General features: G+C 42.8%; 1 pseudogene across 1 annotated transcript in view; it reads left to right on the top strand.

Annotated features, from left to right (window-relative positions):
- LOC308240173 (cytochrome b5 domain-containing protein 1-like) overlaps nt 1-17,306 on the top strand; it is a 46,771-nt pseudogene extending 29,465 nt beyond the window's left edge. Inside the window, exon 2 of the transcript in view lies at nt 16,635-17,306. The product of the transcript in view is annotated as a cytochrome b5 domain-containing protein 1-like (transcript). The remainder of the gene's footprint in view (nt 1-16,634) is intronic.
- The last annotated feature ends 521 nt before the right edge of the window (nt 17,307-17,827 follow it).

Here is a 17,827-nt window from a genome sequence, read left to right as displayed (position 1 = left end):
TTCTAAATACAACCTATACAGTAAAATCCTATTTTTTCAAAATAAATCAATATATATGTAAAGTTTGTTAAAATATATAACTCCAAATATTTACACACACATACACACAGAAAGTTCCTCTTAAGATGGGGCTGGGGCTACCTCTTCCTCCTCTCTCAAGTATGAGGTAGCTAGTGAGTTCCTTAGCAATATTCTTGCTCTAGACTTCCCAAAAGTTGATGGAGCACAAACAGCTCCCACATTCCCCAACATCCTGATGAATGATATTCAAACTGCAACCTTCATTAATGTCAATAGGGATTTTTCTAAATTTTATTAACAAGGAGAAAATGACTTTTTAATAATGAAAACCAACAACATTTTAAAATCAAATTAGGGAGCAGATACATCATACAATCCCAATCTATTTCAAAAGATAAATATGGATGGAAACACCTTGAAGAGATAAACTAAGTTTCATTTTCTACTGTATCCAAAAATCTGTCATTCATTCATTCATCCTTATATTCATCATATAGTGTTTGAGTGCCCCGTGTGTCAGCTACTGCCAGCCTAAATCTCCACCTCTCGACCTCCTCTTTCCTGAGCTCTAAACTGTAATAGTCTACACTTGACTAGACCTGTTTAGTGTTAGTGTTCACCTGTACACACATGACCAGACTCACACATCATAGCACACCAGTATAAATCGAAGAGTCCAGGAGCCCTGGAAGACAAACCACTAAAGGGAAGGAAACAGCAGTAGAGTAGAGACATCCTGATACTTTGAGCATTTCAGCTATCTTCTCATTCATGCACTCACTTTTTAAAATAATGATTTGTTTCTTCCAGTTTGAGCTCACTGCCAAGACAATGTAAACAGATTTAAAAGATGCAAAAACTCTTGGGAGGTCTCACTCTTGGTTTCTCTCATAGGCATGAATAACAGAGTTCTGGCCCTTTCTATAATTGTGCTGCTAAGGTTCACACAGTTTTCTGGACATGCCCAACTGCCAGGTAGTGGACTTCCACACAGAATTTCCCCCGAGATGAACCAGGTGAATAGAGTATTTCCTGACTGTTATATCTGGCTAGGGTCTCAGATTAGCCCTGCCTTCTCTTTACCTAACTAATACCTCCTTATCTCTCAGGCCCCAGCTTAAACAACACTTCCTGTGGGAAGTCTCCCTAACACACTCAAGACCAGTCAGGTATAGTACTTGTTCCATCTGCTCTGTCCCATTACACTCTGAATTTCCTTATCATGGCAGCTACAACACTTCATCATTATTGTTGTCTTCACTAATTTCCCCCTTAGACTGCAAGCTCAAGGAGGGCAAGGACGTGTGTTTTGTTTTGTTACCATGGTAATGTGTTACAGCTCTAAAGCTTCATGTTTATATTTTACTTAAGTTCAAAACTGGTGTGGATTCTTAGTAATAATTTTTACTATACCTAAGAGTGTCCTCACCCTTTTACAATTTTATTATAATTTAACCTGTTTTATATAATAACAAATGAGTTTCTATATGCTATTAAAATCACAAAGACTTACGTGTTTGTATTAATAAGAGCCTTGAAATTTTTGATTGACAGGCCTTTGTTCTTTAATTTTATGTTTTATCTCATAACACCTATCCATGAAAGAAAAAATAATATAAAAGATCAAAAGAACATAAATCTTTCATAATCTTGCCACAGAACTAATACATTTTTCTTAAATAAACAATTGTGAGAGGAATGACCTTTATTTTCAATTGCTAACAAAGGTATTTTATGTTTGTATTTAAAATAGATCTAGCTCATTTATGAGTTTGTCCTCTTCATGTCCCTGAAATCCATATGGGTAAATTTTAGGCTTTTGTGAATAGCCCTTGATAACTAGTTTGATGTATGTGTACATGAGTGCTAGTCAGAGTGTATTTTTGTGTACCAAGAACAATAATCTGATTCTATATACCCCTTCATTAATAGATATGTTTTGTGTTCTTTTACCTTCAATAAACTTACGTTTGTGGTAAAGACCAAAATTGAGTATTTAGGTTGATGTTTCCATACTCTCTTGCACATACTTAACTATTTCCTTAGGGTTCAGTTCAAGACGTGGAATTGCTGCCTCAAATGGTATACACATGCTTAATTTAATTCTCTACCTGCCAACCAGAGAAGTTGTACCAATTTAAAGTCCACAAACTGGAATTAAGTGAAAAAGAGCCTCAGGAAGTGAGGATTATGGCTGTATTGATGTCCTGCTAGAAATTGCATGCCTTAGATTCTACTGAGAAGCAGCTTTAAGGCCACAATAATAGTAAATACACTTCAGAGTGGTCTGTAATGGCAAGAGCACAGAACTTGGAGTCAGTAGCCTTAGATTACAGTTTCAGTTTGATGAAGAATATATAAAACTGTTTTTAAATCCTTGTATTATCATTATTATGCAACAAAGTGTACCCCTGGCCAGCATCACAGTAAGCCAGAGTTAATCCAAGATCTCATAGAGCCAATGTGTGGATCAACTATTCTTCTATTCCATCTCTTCAGTAGGAGACTATTCTGTTCAGTTATCACAAGCATTTTACCAAAGAAGGATTTTGTGCTCATTACCTGAACACTCATTGCCAAAAATTCCTTGAAAAGAGAAAGATGCTTGTACTTTGCAAAATGTTGCAGATACCTGCCCTGAATGCTTAGCACCTCTCTTCAAACCTAAGAGTTGGTACTTCCATGTTTTGGTGTCCAAGAGATAGGAGGGCTCAAACAAATGACTTGGGAAGAAATTGCTGATTTTGGTGCAGGATTGGCCCGGCTGAGTTCCCAAGAGAAACCTCAGAATAGTAAAATATTTATATAAGGGTTAGATGACTGAGGCAGACACTGTACCTTAGACCCTGGAAAGAGAGCCATTTATTTTCCTTCTTGCATGTAAGTTCTTCTTTCTCTTTTTCAGCAGATAGAGTTTGGCACTGCATTGTCCCTCTGAAAACAGCACGACTCAGCCAGATACTATAGAAAGAGGCATGAAAAAGCAGGTTTGTTTTATTGGATTGTATGACTATTTGCAAAGGATAGACATAGGTATTACTTAATAGTGTTTGGGTGTGAGGACTAGATGTCCTTTTCACATTTACTTCAGATACTACTAGAGTAATTGAATTTTTTTGCAATTACATCAACATTTTTCATACTTTACCTATCATATATTACTTTTTATAATTTGGAATTAAAAATAAAATTTTAAATGGTGAATATATAGAATAAAAAGGAAAATTAGAATTAAAAGTATTACCACTATGAACTGGGTTTTACACCAGTGCTCTCTCACCTTTTTGTTTTTAAGTAAAAATTCAATGTCCATCCAAAATGTCATTTTCTATGTTTTTCCATAGATACATTCTGTATTAAGCTATCTCCAGTTATGGAATTCTGAATGAATTAATTATGAACTGGTTATTCTTATTACTTAACAATATTACAGCAGAAATTTCTTTTAAAGAGAATCAAACCCCTGATGTTTAAACTAATGTTCAAAGTTATTAACTTTTTCCCCAATATCAAAAAAGCAAGGGCATAAAAACATAAAGGTATATGGAAGGTTCAGTAGAATAAATCAGAGGATGTAAAAAGGTAAGGCACCTTGATCAATCCAGTTCCCTTATTTTCATGGTTGAGAAAATGGGAGCTAAGAGAGGTCCAGTGATGTGTTGATGATAGAGCTGATTTGTGGGTGAGAAAGGACTAGGTATCAGAAATGGAAAACAGCACTCCTAACAGATTCTTAACTATAGGCATGTATTTTCCACTGTCCTATGATAGACATCCAAGTTGCCTTCAATTGTCTATCACCACAAATATATCCTTATGCATATTTCCTTATTTAGCTATGTAAAAAAAATGACTCTGAGATATGCATCCAGAAACAGAATTACTTTGTCATTGAGCATGTGTTCCCCTGCTATTATTAAGCACTTCTATATTGATCTCCAGAATAAATACATTAGTATGTACTTATATCAGAAGAGTATACAGGTCCAAATAACCCCCAGCATAAAATACCAACAGCATATTTCACAGACCTAGAAAGAACTGTCCAAAAATTCATCTGGAATAAAAAAAGACCCCGAATAGCTACAGCAATCCTGAGAAAGAAGAACAAAGTAGGTGGGATCTCAATACCAGATTTCAAGCTGTATTACAAAGCCACTGTCCTCAAAACAGCCTGGTACTGGCACAAGAACAGGTATATAGATCAATGGAATAGAATAGAGAACCCAGATATCGACCCAAACCACTATGAGCAAATAATATTTGACAAAGGAGGCATGAACATACAATGGAGTCAAGACAGTCTCTTCAATAAATGGTGTTGGGAAAATTGGACAGATACATGCAAAAAAATGAAACTAGATCACCAACTTACACCATACACAAAAATAAACTCAAAATGGATACAGGACTTAAACATAAGACGGGAAACCATAAAAATACTAGAGGAATCCACAGGCAGCAAAATCTCAGACATATGCCAAAAGAACTTCTTCACTGATACTGCCCCTAGGGCAACGGAAGCCAAAGAGAAAATAAACAAATGGGACTACATCAAAATAAAAAGCTTTTGCACAGCAAAAGAAACCATCAACAAAACAACAAGAAACCCCACTCTATGGAAGAACGTATTTGCTAATGTTATCACTGATAAAGGTTTAATCTCCAACATCTACAGGCAGCTTATACAACTTAATAAAAGGAAGATAAATGATCCAATTAAAAAATGGGCAACGGACCTAAATAGAATCTTTTTGAAGAAGACAGAAGGAAGGCCAAGAGACACATGAAAACATGCTCAAAGTCACTAATTATCCGAGAGATGCAAATCATAACAACAATGAGATACCATCTCACACCAGTCAGAATGGCTATCATCAAGAAATCAACAAACGACAAGTGTTGGCGGGGATGCGGAGAAAAAGGAACCCTCATGCACTGCTGGTGGGAATGCAGACTGGTGCAGCCACTGTGGAGAACAGTATGGAGTTCCCTCAAAAAACTGAAAATGGAACTCCCATTTGACCCAGTAATCCCACTCCTAGGAATATATCCTAAGAAACTAGAAACACCAATCAGAAAGGATATATGCACCCCTATGTTCATAGCAGCACAATTTACAATAGCTAAGATTTGGAAACAGCCTAGGTGCCCGTCAGCAGATGACTGGATCAGAAACTATGGTACATATACACAATGGAATACTATGCTGCCATAAAAAAGAAGGAATTATTACCATTTGTAGGCACCTGGATGGAATTAGAGAACATTATGCTAAGTGAAATAAGCCAGTCAATGAAAGAAAAATACCACATGATCTCACTCATTTGGGGATAATGAAAAACATTATAAACTGATGAACAAAAAGATAGATACAGAGGCAGTAAAGCATCAAACAGACTGTCAAATTACAGCGGGAAGGTTAGGGAGAGGTGGGGGAAATAAGAGATCAACTGAAGGACTTATATGCATGCATATAAGAGTAACCAACGGATGCAAAACATTGGGGGGTGAGGGCATGTATGGAAGTGGGGTGGGGGGGCAATGGTAAGATATGTACACATATAATACCTTAATTTAAAAAATTAAAAAAAAAAACACAAATAACCCCCAGCAACATTTTAATTCTAATTTTTATCTGTCTATGAGGTAAACTAGAGGCCAGGTGCATGAAATTCGTGCATGGTGTGTGTATGGGGGGGGGTCCCTCAGCCCAGCCTACACCCTCTCACAATCCAGGACTGCTGGCTCCCAACCACTTGCCTGCCAGCCTGCCTGATTGCCCCTAACCACTTCTGCCTACCAGCCTGATCACCCCCTATCTACTCCCCTGCCAGCCTGATCAGCACCTAACTGCTCCCCTACCAACCTGATTACCTCTAACTTCCCTCCCCTGCCAGCCTGGTCACCCTAACTGCTCTCTCCTGCAGGTCTGGTAACCTCCAACTGCCCTCCCCTGCTGGCCCGGTCACCCCTAACTTCCCTCCCTTGCCAGCCTGGTCACCCCTAACTGCCCTCCCCTGCCAGCCCGATTGCCCCAACTGCCCTCCCCTGCCGGCCTGGTCACCCCTAACTGCCCTCCCCTGATGGCCTGGTCACCCCTAACTGCCCTCCCCTGCCGGCCTGGTTGCCCCCAACTGCCCTGCCCTGCAGGCCTGGTCCCCCTCAACTGTCCTCCCCTGCAGGCCTGGTCCCCCCAACTGTCCTCCCCTGCAGTCCTGGTCGCCCCCAACTGCCCTCCTCTGCCGGCCCGGTCACCCCTAACTGCCCTCCCCTGCAGGCCTGATCACCCCCAACTGCCCTCCCTGCTGGCCTGATTGCCCACAAATGCTCTCCCCTGCTGGCCATCTTGTGGCAGCCATCTTTGACCACATGGGGGTGGCCATCTTGTGTGTTGGAGTGATGGTCAATTTGCATATTGCCTCTTTATTATATAGGATGCTATTTCATTGCTGTTTAACTGGAAACTACTATTTAATTTTAATGCTAAATACATCTTGTATGACTTGATTATATTTCTGGGGTGGTTGTTGTTTTTTTTTTTTTTGGGGGGGGGGGAGTTACCACTATGCTGTATATTAGGTTTTTGCATCAGTACCATGGTGGGGGTTGTTTACTTCATATTTTATGGTAAGAAAAAAGAATTAAAAGTTACATTTTTAATAAAAACTTTACCAGCTCATCCAATACCAATTTCTGAATAGTCCATGTTACCCACTGATTAGAAATGCCAAGTTTAACATTTTAAAACTTTCTTAGAACTGAGGTTTTACTCTGTTTATTAAATTGTATCTTAGATTTTTCCACCAGTCTTATCCTGTTTTAATATTGTTGCTTCACAAAACATTTTATTAGCTTAAAAATAACATTTCTCCCATTTTTGCTGTCTGGAAAGCCAAGAATAACAATGACAACATAACAAAAAATGTAGCCAACATTTATTGAGCATTTACAATGTATCTAACACTTTACTTACATTATCACCCTTAATCCTAAAGTACACATAAAGGCATAGATGCTCTTCTTATCCCCATTTGAAACATGGGAGACTGAGGTACAGAAAACTCAGCTGGTTTGATATGGAACTTAGTCTTAAATCCATATGTCATTACAGCAAGCCCTAACCACTGTTAAATTAAAATTAACTGTATTAAATAGTTAATATTGGAGCATTTCTAACCAATAAAATGTCAATTTATTATTTTTCAATCATATATATGATTATACACACACACATACATATACATATATATATATATATATATATATATATATATATATATATATACACACACACACACACACACATACACATACTAGAGGCCTGGTGTATGAATTTGTGCATGGGTTGGGCCCCTCTGGGTGGCCTGCAGGGATTGGGCCGAAACTGACAGTACAATGCTGCCTGCAACTCCTACCTGCTGCTACCGCTCATCCAGTCCCCACTGTGCCTGCCTCAGGCTCACACCCAATCAGTCCCAACTGGGAGAGGCTTGTGCTGCCACAGCAGCACTCGCCAGCCATGAGACCTGCTTCTGGTGCCCTCCCGAGGGGAGTGACCTGCGGGATCCAGCTAAAACCGGCTCTCTGACATCCCCCAAGGGGTCCCAGATTGTGAGAGGGCACAGGCCAGGCGGAGGGACCCCACTGGTGCATGATCCAATCCAGCTGGGGAGGAACCGTGGGAGGGCTCCAGGGCATGTCCACCCCATCTCGCTCCTTCTCAATTGGCCGGACCCCAGGAGCAAGCTAACCTACCAGTCAGAACACCTGCCCCCTGGTGGTCAGTGTATGTCAGAGCGAGCAGTTGAGCGGCCTTAGCATATCATTAGCATATTACACTTTGATTGGTTGAACAGTCGACCAGTCACTGGACAACCGGACACTTAGCATATTAAGCTTTTATTATATAGGAAACCATCATATATATATATATATATATATATATATATATATATATATATATATATATATATGTGTGTGTGTATGTGTGTGTGTGTATATATGTGTGTGTGTGTATATATGTGTGTGTGTGTATATATATATGCTGTATATCCTAATATATAAAAACCCTGGGTCGTAACAACCGGAGGCTGACCAACTGGAAGTCAGTGCTGGCCCCGCCCCCAAGCAAGTGGTAAGGGGCAATCAGGCAGGCAGGCAGAGTGGTTAGCGGAGATCAGGTAGGCAGACCAGTGGTTAGGGGTGATCAGGTAGGCAGGCAGAGTGGTTAGGGGTGATCTGGTAGGCAGACCAGCAGTTAGGGGTGATCAGGTAGGCAGGCCAGCAGTTAGGGGTGATCAGGTAGGCAGATGGCCCCTCATGGGGCTGGCCCCACCCCCAAGCAAGCAGTTAGGGCCAATCAGACAGGCATGCAGAGTGGTTAGGGGTGATCAGGTAGGCAGACAGCCCCATGCAGGGTTGGCCCAGCCCCCCAACAAAGAAAGAGGGAGGCCCAGGCCAAGCCATTGCACCCCAGCCTGTCACCTGCAGAGGGAGGCCACTGGTGGCAGGGGAGGGGGAGCAGCGCTGCACAGATAGCGAGCTGTGGCAGCGGCGGGGGTGGGGCCAGCTGCCTGCAGCCCCAGGAAGGAAAGCCCCAATAGGTCCTGGTCTCAGGCCAGGCCTAGGGACCTGACTCAAGGGGTCCCAGATTGTGAGATGGTGCAGGCTGGGCTGAGGGACCCCCCGCCCGAGTGCATGAATTTTCATGCACCAGACCTCTAGTATATATACACTGAGTGGCCAGATCATTGTGATCTCTGAACACATAATAATCTGGCCACTCAGTGTACTTCTCTTGAGTACCTCATTTATTTGATATCAAAGATACTATAAATCATGCACCTGATCAGTTTTCCCCTTTGCACTGTCTGATAGAAAGCTCAGGGCAAATAGGTGGTTGATCTCCAGCAAAAGTCTAGAATACTTTTGGTACCCATTTGAGATATAAATACACTGAGTGACCAGATTATTATGCCCTCAGAGATCATAATAATCTGGCCACTCAGTGTATATATATATATATACACACTAGGGGCCCAGTGCATGAATTCGTGCACCTTGAAAGGAACTGTGGGCCGGGAGGCTGTGGTAGGCACAGAGGCAGGTCTCAGCCCATCCTCCATGCCCCTACTTGGCCCCTCCTGCTGCAGCCACTGGTCCCCTGTCTGCCAGCAGACCCACTCCCACTGCCGCCGTTCCCACGTGGTGACAGTGCTGGCTCCATTCACACTCGCTGAAGGTGCAGAGCAATTGGAGCCAGCACCAGCAGCAGGTGCAAGCGGCAGCTCTGGTCCCCTCAGCGGGTGTGAGCGGGACCAGTGCCAGCAGCAGGTGCAAGTGCCGGGCGGGACCGTGGCATGTGGGAGCAAAGAATTTTCAGTAACCACCAGAAGCTCACCCTGATGACAGCGACTGGTGCACCACCTTGGTCTGGCACCCCTGCTCACCTGCTCCAACATCCCACAGTGGCTGACGCCCATCATGTTCTGTGCATGCCCCCTGGGGGTCAGTGCACATCATAGCGACTGGTTGTTCGGTTGTTTGGTTGTTCTGGTTGTTCCACCTTTTATTATATAGGACTAGAGGCCCGGTGCACGAAATTCGTGCACGGGAGAGGGGGGAATCCCTCAGCCCAGCCTGCACCCTCTCCAATCTGGGACCCCTTGAGGGCAGTCGGACATCCCTCTCACAATCCAGGACTGCTGGCTCTGAACTGCTCACCTGCCTGCCTTCCTGATTGCCCCTAACCACTTCTGCCTGCCAGCCTGATTGATGCCTAACTGCTCCCCTGCCAGCTTGTTTGCCTCTAACTGCACTCCCCTGCAGGCCTGGTCACCCCTAACTGCCCTCCCCTGATGGCCTGGTCACCCCTAAATGCCCTCCCCTGCAGGCCTGGTCCCCCCAACTGCTCTCCCCTGCAGGCCTGGGTCCCCCATAACTGCCCTCCCCTGCAGGCCTGGTCACCCCTCACTGCCCTTCCCTGCAGGCCTGGTCCCCCCCAACTGCTCTCCCTTGCAGGCCTGGGTCCCTCCCAACTGCCTTTCCTTACAGACCTGGTCACCCCCAACTTCCCTCCTCTGCCGGCTTGGTCACCCCTAACTACCCTCCCCTGCAGGCTTGATTGCCCCCAACTGCCCTCCCTTGCAGGCCTGGTCCCTCCCAACTGCCCTCCCCTGCTGGCCATCTTGTGGCAGCCATCTTGTGTCCACATGGGGGCAGGATCTTTGACCACATGGGGGCAGCCATCTTGTGTGTTGGAGTGATGGTCAATCTGCATATTACTCTTTTATTAGATAGGATAGAGGCCTGGTGCACAGGTGGGGGCCAGCTGGTTTGCCCTGAAGGGTGTCCCAGATCAGGGTGGGGGTTCCCTTGGGGCGTGGGGCGGCCTGGGCGAGGGGCCTGTGGTGGTTTGCAGGCTGGCCATGCCCCCTGACTACCCAAGTGGAGGCCCTGGGATCTGGGGTTTATTTATCTTCTACAATTGAAACTTTGTAGCCTGGAGCGGAGCCAAGCCTTCTGCTTGCTCCGTGGCTGCAGCCATTTTTTAGGGGATTTATGTATCTTCTATAATTGAAACTTTGTAGCCTTAAATGGAGGCCTGGGCCAGCCAGGGTGTGTGGAAAGCTTGGCTTCCTCCATCACCGGGGGCAACCCTAGCCTCCTGCTCTTTCCAGCTCTATGGCTGCAGCCATTTCTGTTTGGGTTTATGTATCTTCTATCATTGAAACTTTGTAGCCTTGAGTGGAGGCCTAGGCCGGCAAGGGCAGGCGGAAAGCTTGGCTTCCTCCATCGCCAGGGAAACCCAAGCCTCCCTCCTGCTCTCTGTGGCTGTAGCCATCTTGGTTGGGTTTATTTGCATATTCACTCCTGATTGGTGGGTGGGCGTGGCTGGTGGGTGTAGTGGAGTGGTGGTTAATTTGCATATTACTCTTTTATTAGATAGGATTGTATTTTAGAAATGAGGCCATCCCAGAGGAAGAAACATGCCCATCATCCAATAATTGGTAATGAGTCTGCTATCTGAATCCCTAGTCTTCTAAATCCAGTCTTCTAACAGCAGAGTCATTATTGTCATTTATTTCCTGGACTCAATGGGAAGATATTTCTATGGTGACCCACTGAAAGGTAATACAAGAGATAGGAAAGTACATGAAGGTAAAAGAAATGCCATAATGGTTATTTTTTCCTTTTTCCATATTCATCAGGTAATCTATCCTATAACTCAGAAATGACACTGAAGCTCACAGATTATTAAAAATGCATTTCACTTATTGCTGTTACACTTTCAAATATTCTCTATAATTTACTATTTCTTATTAAAATCATGTAATGGGAGAGAGAAGGCAAGGAAACAGGAGTAATACTTGTTCAAGTCCATCATCTCCTACAATACTAAAGGTTTTGCAATTTTTACCTTGCATTAGCTTATGTATAGTATATCTACTAAAATATCATTTTTACAACATAATCAAAAATACACTTTGTTTTATTTACAAAAAGCATTTTATGAAACAACTTGTGCACAATTATCCCAATTTTGTTTCAATCACATAATAAAAAAGGAGATATTCATTCAGTTTTATGTGCTGATTTGATGATGACTAACAAATATACATTTCTTTTTCTTTTATTCATTCAACAAATGTTTACTGTGCACCTAGTAAGGGAAAGGCACTGCCAGACTAAATCATATCTCTATCACAGGCCTTGTCTTCAGAGTTCCAGACACTTTTATCCAACTACAACATGACATATATTTACATGTATAAGTAGGCATGGACACTTTATTAAGCAAAATTAAATTATGCAGTTTCTGAGCTCTGAATAGGTCATGTGGTAGTAGCATAAGGTTTAGAAATAAACAAGCATGGGTTAAAATTCTTGTTCTGCCACTTGTTTCAGATATGTAAACTTGGAAAATTTATTTAGCATCCCCAATACTTAATTCCCTGATCTGTGCAAGGAGATTGTTACACAGGTTTTAAAGGAAAGCCTATGGAATGTAGTGCACTCAGCCATTCTGTGTAAAAATTCAACACATTGATTTTTCCCATTCCACCTCTTCCCTTTCTTACCAGAAATGACTCTGCCATGAACTCAATAGCAAAACTATATCATAGAGAATATTCAGAAATGTACAAGAAAAAGAAAATTAAACATATGTTTACCTTATGAATGTAATTCAATGGAATGTTGACTGGTAGAGTTCAAATGTGCTTTCCTTAGCCCACTTGGACCTTCTAGATTAACATACTATGTATGCATGGTTTGGGAGGTTCTGGTATTCTTTGATCCTCAGAATATTAATATATAACACAAACATAATGCAAAATAATGGATTGGTAGGAGGGCCACAAGAACAAGAGTCAAGAACTCTGTCTGGGTCCCACTTTCTAAGTAATACCTGATGACAAGACAAAGCACTACCATGCATTTAGAAATGTTGCGGCTATGTGAAATCTACTAAACAAAATAAACTAACAAACAAAATAGAAATAGACTCATAGATAGAGAACAGACTGACAGTTGTCAGAGAGGAGGGAGGTTGTGGGGCTGGGTGAAAAAAGTGAAGGGATTAAGCAAACACAAAAAACTCATAGACACAGAAAACAGTATGTGATTACCAGAGGGAAAGGATGGGTAAGGAGAGGTAGAAGAGTTTTTGGGAGAATAAATGGTGATGGAAGGAGATTTGACTTGGGGTGGTAAACACACAATACAATATATGGATGATGTATTATATAATTGTACACCTGAAACCTATATAATTTTATTTACCAATGTCACCCCAAACAATTAAAGAAAAAATAAATAAAAATGTGGTAATCAATGAGTTTCCCATTTCTTCCCTCTGAGTTCTCAGAGGCAAAGGAAGAAGTATTTCTCTTAACAATTTACAAGAATTATATGTAAGAAAACTAGGCCTCTAGGGAGTAGTCACCAATACATGTCTTCTATTAATGTTATCTTTTAAATGCCCACAGTGGTTGGCAAGGTATATGGTAAAATTCAGAGGCCACCCAAAAACACATGAAGCCTGCCCATTAGGGAACAAGCTAAGGGAACTCACTAAGATAACTTCTTTACATGGTGAGCTGATTTAATCATGTCCACAAGGCTCCACAATATTGTTCTGAGAGGGATTGTTTTGAGACAGCAATGTTCTATAAATATACATAAACAAAGATACATGTGTTGTTTGTATCCCTGTTTCTTCTATAACAATTTTCTGCATGCCTTTTCTCAGTTTCATGCTGTTCTTATTGGGGATTCTCATTTTACTAACATTTTTATTTTTCAATTATAGTTGGCATGCAATATTATATTAGTTTCAGGTGTGCAACATAGTGATTATAGATTTATATAATTTATGAAGTGATTCCCCTAATAATTCTAGTACCCACCTGGCACCCTACATAGTTATTACAGTATTACTGACTAAATTCCCTATGCTGTACTTGACACCCTCATGACTCTTTTGTAACTACCGATTTGTATTTCTTAATTCCTTAACTTTTTTCACCCATCCCCACAAACATCCTCCCATCTGGCAACCATCAAAATGTTCTCTGTATTTATGAGGTTTTTTTTCTGTTTTGTTTGTTTATTGTGTTTTTTTAGACTCAATATATAAATGAAATTATATGGTACTTGCCTTTCTCAATGTAACTTATTTCACTTAGCAAGATACTCTCTAGGCCCATTCATGTTGTTGCAAATGACAAGATTTCATTCTTTTTTATGGCTGAGCAATATTCCACTGTATATATGTGACACTTCTTTTTTTTATCCACTCATCTATTGATGGACACTTGGGTTGCTTCACATTTTGGCTATTGTAATTGATGCTGCAATGTGTATATGGATGCATAAGTTTTTCAAATTAGTGTTTTGGGTTTCTTCAGATAAATACTGTAAGGTCTGGGGCTGGGAAAGCAGGAACTTTACAAACTTTGCTTTCTAGCCTGCTTTAGCCTGCTTGAATAATGAGGAAAAATAAACTTAAGCTGTCTGACCTTCTGGGCCAGAGAGTAGATATGCCCATAATTTCAATGCCATGCCAGGTGCATTTTTTAATTGGATAGAACTGTGTTGTTTTCAAGGCCAGCAGCGAGATAACCACTAAGTGCACATAGGGCTGGCTCTTTAATAAAAAGGGAAGTTCTGCTTGTAACCTTGCTTAGAATATGAATTCATTTTCTCTAAGCCCACTGGTGAAGCCCACCGGTGAATAAGTGTGACTCCCCCGGCCTGTGCTCTCGGACCGTGGGACCTCACCCGAGAGCTTTCAATAAACGCGATTTTTCGCTTTAACCTGCTTGTCTTGGTCAACTTATTGGTTTCGGTCGGATTAAGTCTTACATCTCTGATTAAACCTTACAAATACCTGGAAATGGAATTGCTAGGTCCTTCTTTGTCTCTATTATAGCCTTTGTTTTAAAATCTAGCCCAGCTGGAGTGGCTCAGTGGTTGTACATCAACCTATGAACCAGAATGTCAGGGTTCCATTTCTGGTCAGAGCACATGTGGGGTTGTGTGCTTGATCCCCAGTAGGAGATGTGTAGGAGGCAGCAGATCAATGATTCTTTCTCATCGTTGATGTTTCTTCTCCATCTCCCTTCCTCTCTTAAATCAATACACACACACACACACACACACACACACACACACACACACACACACGTATCTTATTTTGTCTGGTATAAGTATTGTTTTTTTAAATTTCCATGAAATATCTTTTTTCATCCCTTTATTGTCAGTTTGTGTGGGAATTCCCTTTTTATCTCTAAATTTGGGCCTTTATCAAAGGATTCCTCATTTTTAAGTGAATGTATAAAATCATACCTGAGCTGGTTTCCCCTCACAACTCTGGCTATGCAGACTCTGATGCAAGAACTTTGCTAACAGAGAAGTGGATCTACTTAATGTTAATGGGTGTTATTGTGATTGTCTGGAACAGCTGTACATTCTAATATAGAGATGAAATCATGACAACAAGGTGTTCAAATAGCCAATACTCAGAATCCTTTCACTGTATTAAAATGATATGGTATATTTTTCTTATTCTAAAGTTTATTTTCTCTTCCCTCCCTCTGTGCTGTAACAAATTGAATGGTAACAAGTAGCTCATATATAGTCTTTTTCATTGGATTTGGTAGTGAGGATCTGTTGGTGATTGTGGAATTCTGCAGCACCTCTTGTATGTTGATCAAATTCTCCTTTCTAAAATGAAAGCAGTCCGTGATCCTATCTAATAAAGAGGGAATATGCAAATTGACTGTCATGCCATAACAAGATGGCTGTGCCCACAGAGGAGGCAGGGATTGTGTAACACAAGATGGCTGCACCCACAGCGGAGGCTGAGTTCCCATAACAAGCCTTAACAAGAAATCAGCAGGGACCTGAGGCTGGGTGGCACTGGGCCAGGGCAGGGGACCTGAGGCTGCACCCCCCACCTGGTGGGGCTTGATGGGGGACCTCAGGCCATGCCCCTCACCCCGGCACTGGGCCAGGGGACCTGAGGCCGCGCCCCCTGCCCAGCAGGGTTTGACGGGGGACCTCAGGGAACACCCCCCGCCCTGCAGGGCTTGACAGGGGACCTCAGGCTGTGCCCTCCGCCCCAGCACCAGACCAGGGGACCTGAGGCCATGCCCCTCACCCAGTGGGGCTTGATGGGGGACCTCAGGCCATGCCTCCCACCACAGCATCAGGCCAGGGGACTTGAGGGTTTGCTGGGGGACCTAAGGCTGTGCCCCCCACCTGGTACCAGGCCAGGGGACCTAAGGCTGCACCCCCTGCCCAGTGGGGCTTTATGGGGGCCCTGAGGCTGCAGCCTTCACCCAGTGGGGCTTGACAGGGGACCTGAGGCTGCACCCACTGCCCAGCGCCAGGCCGGGGGACCTGAGGCTGCACCCCCTGCACGGCAGGGCTTGACAGGGGTGGGGACAGCTGGGTCTGGGTCTCGTGTGATTGTGAGACACCCCCGGGTGTGCGGGGACTTTACTCTGGGTCCTGCAGCACACCCCAGACTCTGACAGGAGGAAGATTTTCATATACATTTTACTAATTTTCTTTTATCTCTGACACTTCTATTATAGAGAAAGGGCAAATAGCAATATTAAATATTTCCTCTAATTAATTCCCTTTTAATGTGCATGAATTTCAAGCACTGAGCCACTAGTATAAATTAATCGGAGAGAAAGGGAAGCATTTTATTCCTTTCTTTCTGTTTTAAAACCATGAGAATATATTTTTTCATAATCATAGAACTCCCACTTGTTTTCCTACCTGGCAAGAAAATCTGTCCTAATTTCCCCCTGTAGCCCAGACCACTCTAAATTAAAACAGTGTGGTGCTTTCACCCTGGAACTCCTGAGGAAGCAACCCAGTTAATTGAAAGCGGGAATCAGACTATATTTCCCATGAGCCCATGCCACTCTTCGCCCACACAGTGGTTGATCTCTGTGGACGGTGGCTGGAAAAGGACAATAGATTTCATGTCAGCGAATAAATGCTCTCACCTTAGCTCTGGTACAAGAGAGGAAGTAGTACTGAGCTCATACTGAGGAGTGAGGAAGCCACTTAAAGGAGCCGGCAACCAATAGAGCAAGAGCCTTGCAGCACTGGGGCTTAATGGCCTGGCCAGACTTTGAGTATTTCCAGCATTGGTATTTCACGCCGGTTGAGGTGGCCCAATACCACCACTGGGAAGATCTCTGGGTGTCTTACCTGGAATACGTATATGACCTAATGTTGGCACAAGAGTACAAAGGAGACCTACTGCTGAAACTCATCGTGGAAGTTGCGGGTCAATACATCAGTCACTGGTTTGATCCAAAAACCAGAGACATCCACAAGCACTTAGATCCGCTGACCAGTTCCCAAAGATACCTCACCCCCCAGGGGGGCAGCTTTCTGCCCATCCCACTTCAGCTGCCCAGATTCAACTGAGCCTATAATTTTGGGAAGCCCTGGTAGCAGGGGTGAGTTATGAAGTGGGGAGGCTGTCCACCAAGACTGGAACATTTGTGTCATTAAAACGCTCACCTCACAGGAGCACACACTGGAGGTGAGAGTCCCGGAATCAATGTGGGAAATCCTACATCACTATCTCCCCTATGATGCACATGCTGCCAGCTACACATGGAAACATGAAGGGAAGAACCTGAACATGGATATACCCTGGAAGAGAATGGGATCTTGGATGAGGAGGAAGAATTTGACTCCACACACCTACAATACTTCTCTACTTCAATGATGACCTCACAGAGCTATAAGAAGGGATATATGCTTATGTAGACTCAAGACATATTTTGAATTTGGCTGTTTCTGTGCCCTGTAGCAAAAGAGATGGGGATAGATAGGGGGTTTCCTGGACCTAGACTTTCATTCCACTCTGGGAACTGGCCTGTGGTTCCCATGCCCTTCTGAGGTGTAAAGGTCCTATTTCCAATGTTCACTATAATTTACTCTGAGAAAGTTAGGGAGTATGCTAGAAGTTAATTTTTTAAAATGATACAAGGAGACAAAGTATCTTGGAGTAGGGAGATGTAGAAGAGGATAGTCAGAGCTCAGGCAGAACTTTTTTATAATAAGAGAAAGAGATGTCCTACACAGCTATGAGGATGGAACAACTTTTTTGGCAATGATGGAATTGGGATGGCTGCAGGAAGATGGTGTTTACAAAGACAGGAATAGGAAATGTCTGTCACTGGCCATACAAAACTGCTTAATCTCCCTTCTGAAATTATGTGGCAGCTGAAATCGAAGGAGAGGAAAGGAAGTCAATGGTTCCCAA

The sequence above is a fragment of the Plecotus auritus genome (assembly GCF_963455305.1).
Source record: "Plecotus auritus genome assembly, chromosome: X".
NCBI classification, from domain to species: Eukaryota; Metazoa; Chordata; class Mammalia; order Chiroptera; family Vespertilionidae; genus Plecotus; species Plecotus auritus.
The sequence above is the reverse complement of the archived record's forward strand: the minus strand, read 5'-3'. Positions and strand labels throughout refer to the sequence as shown.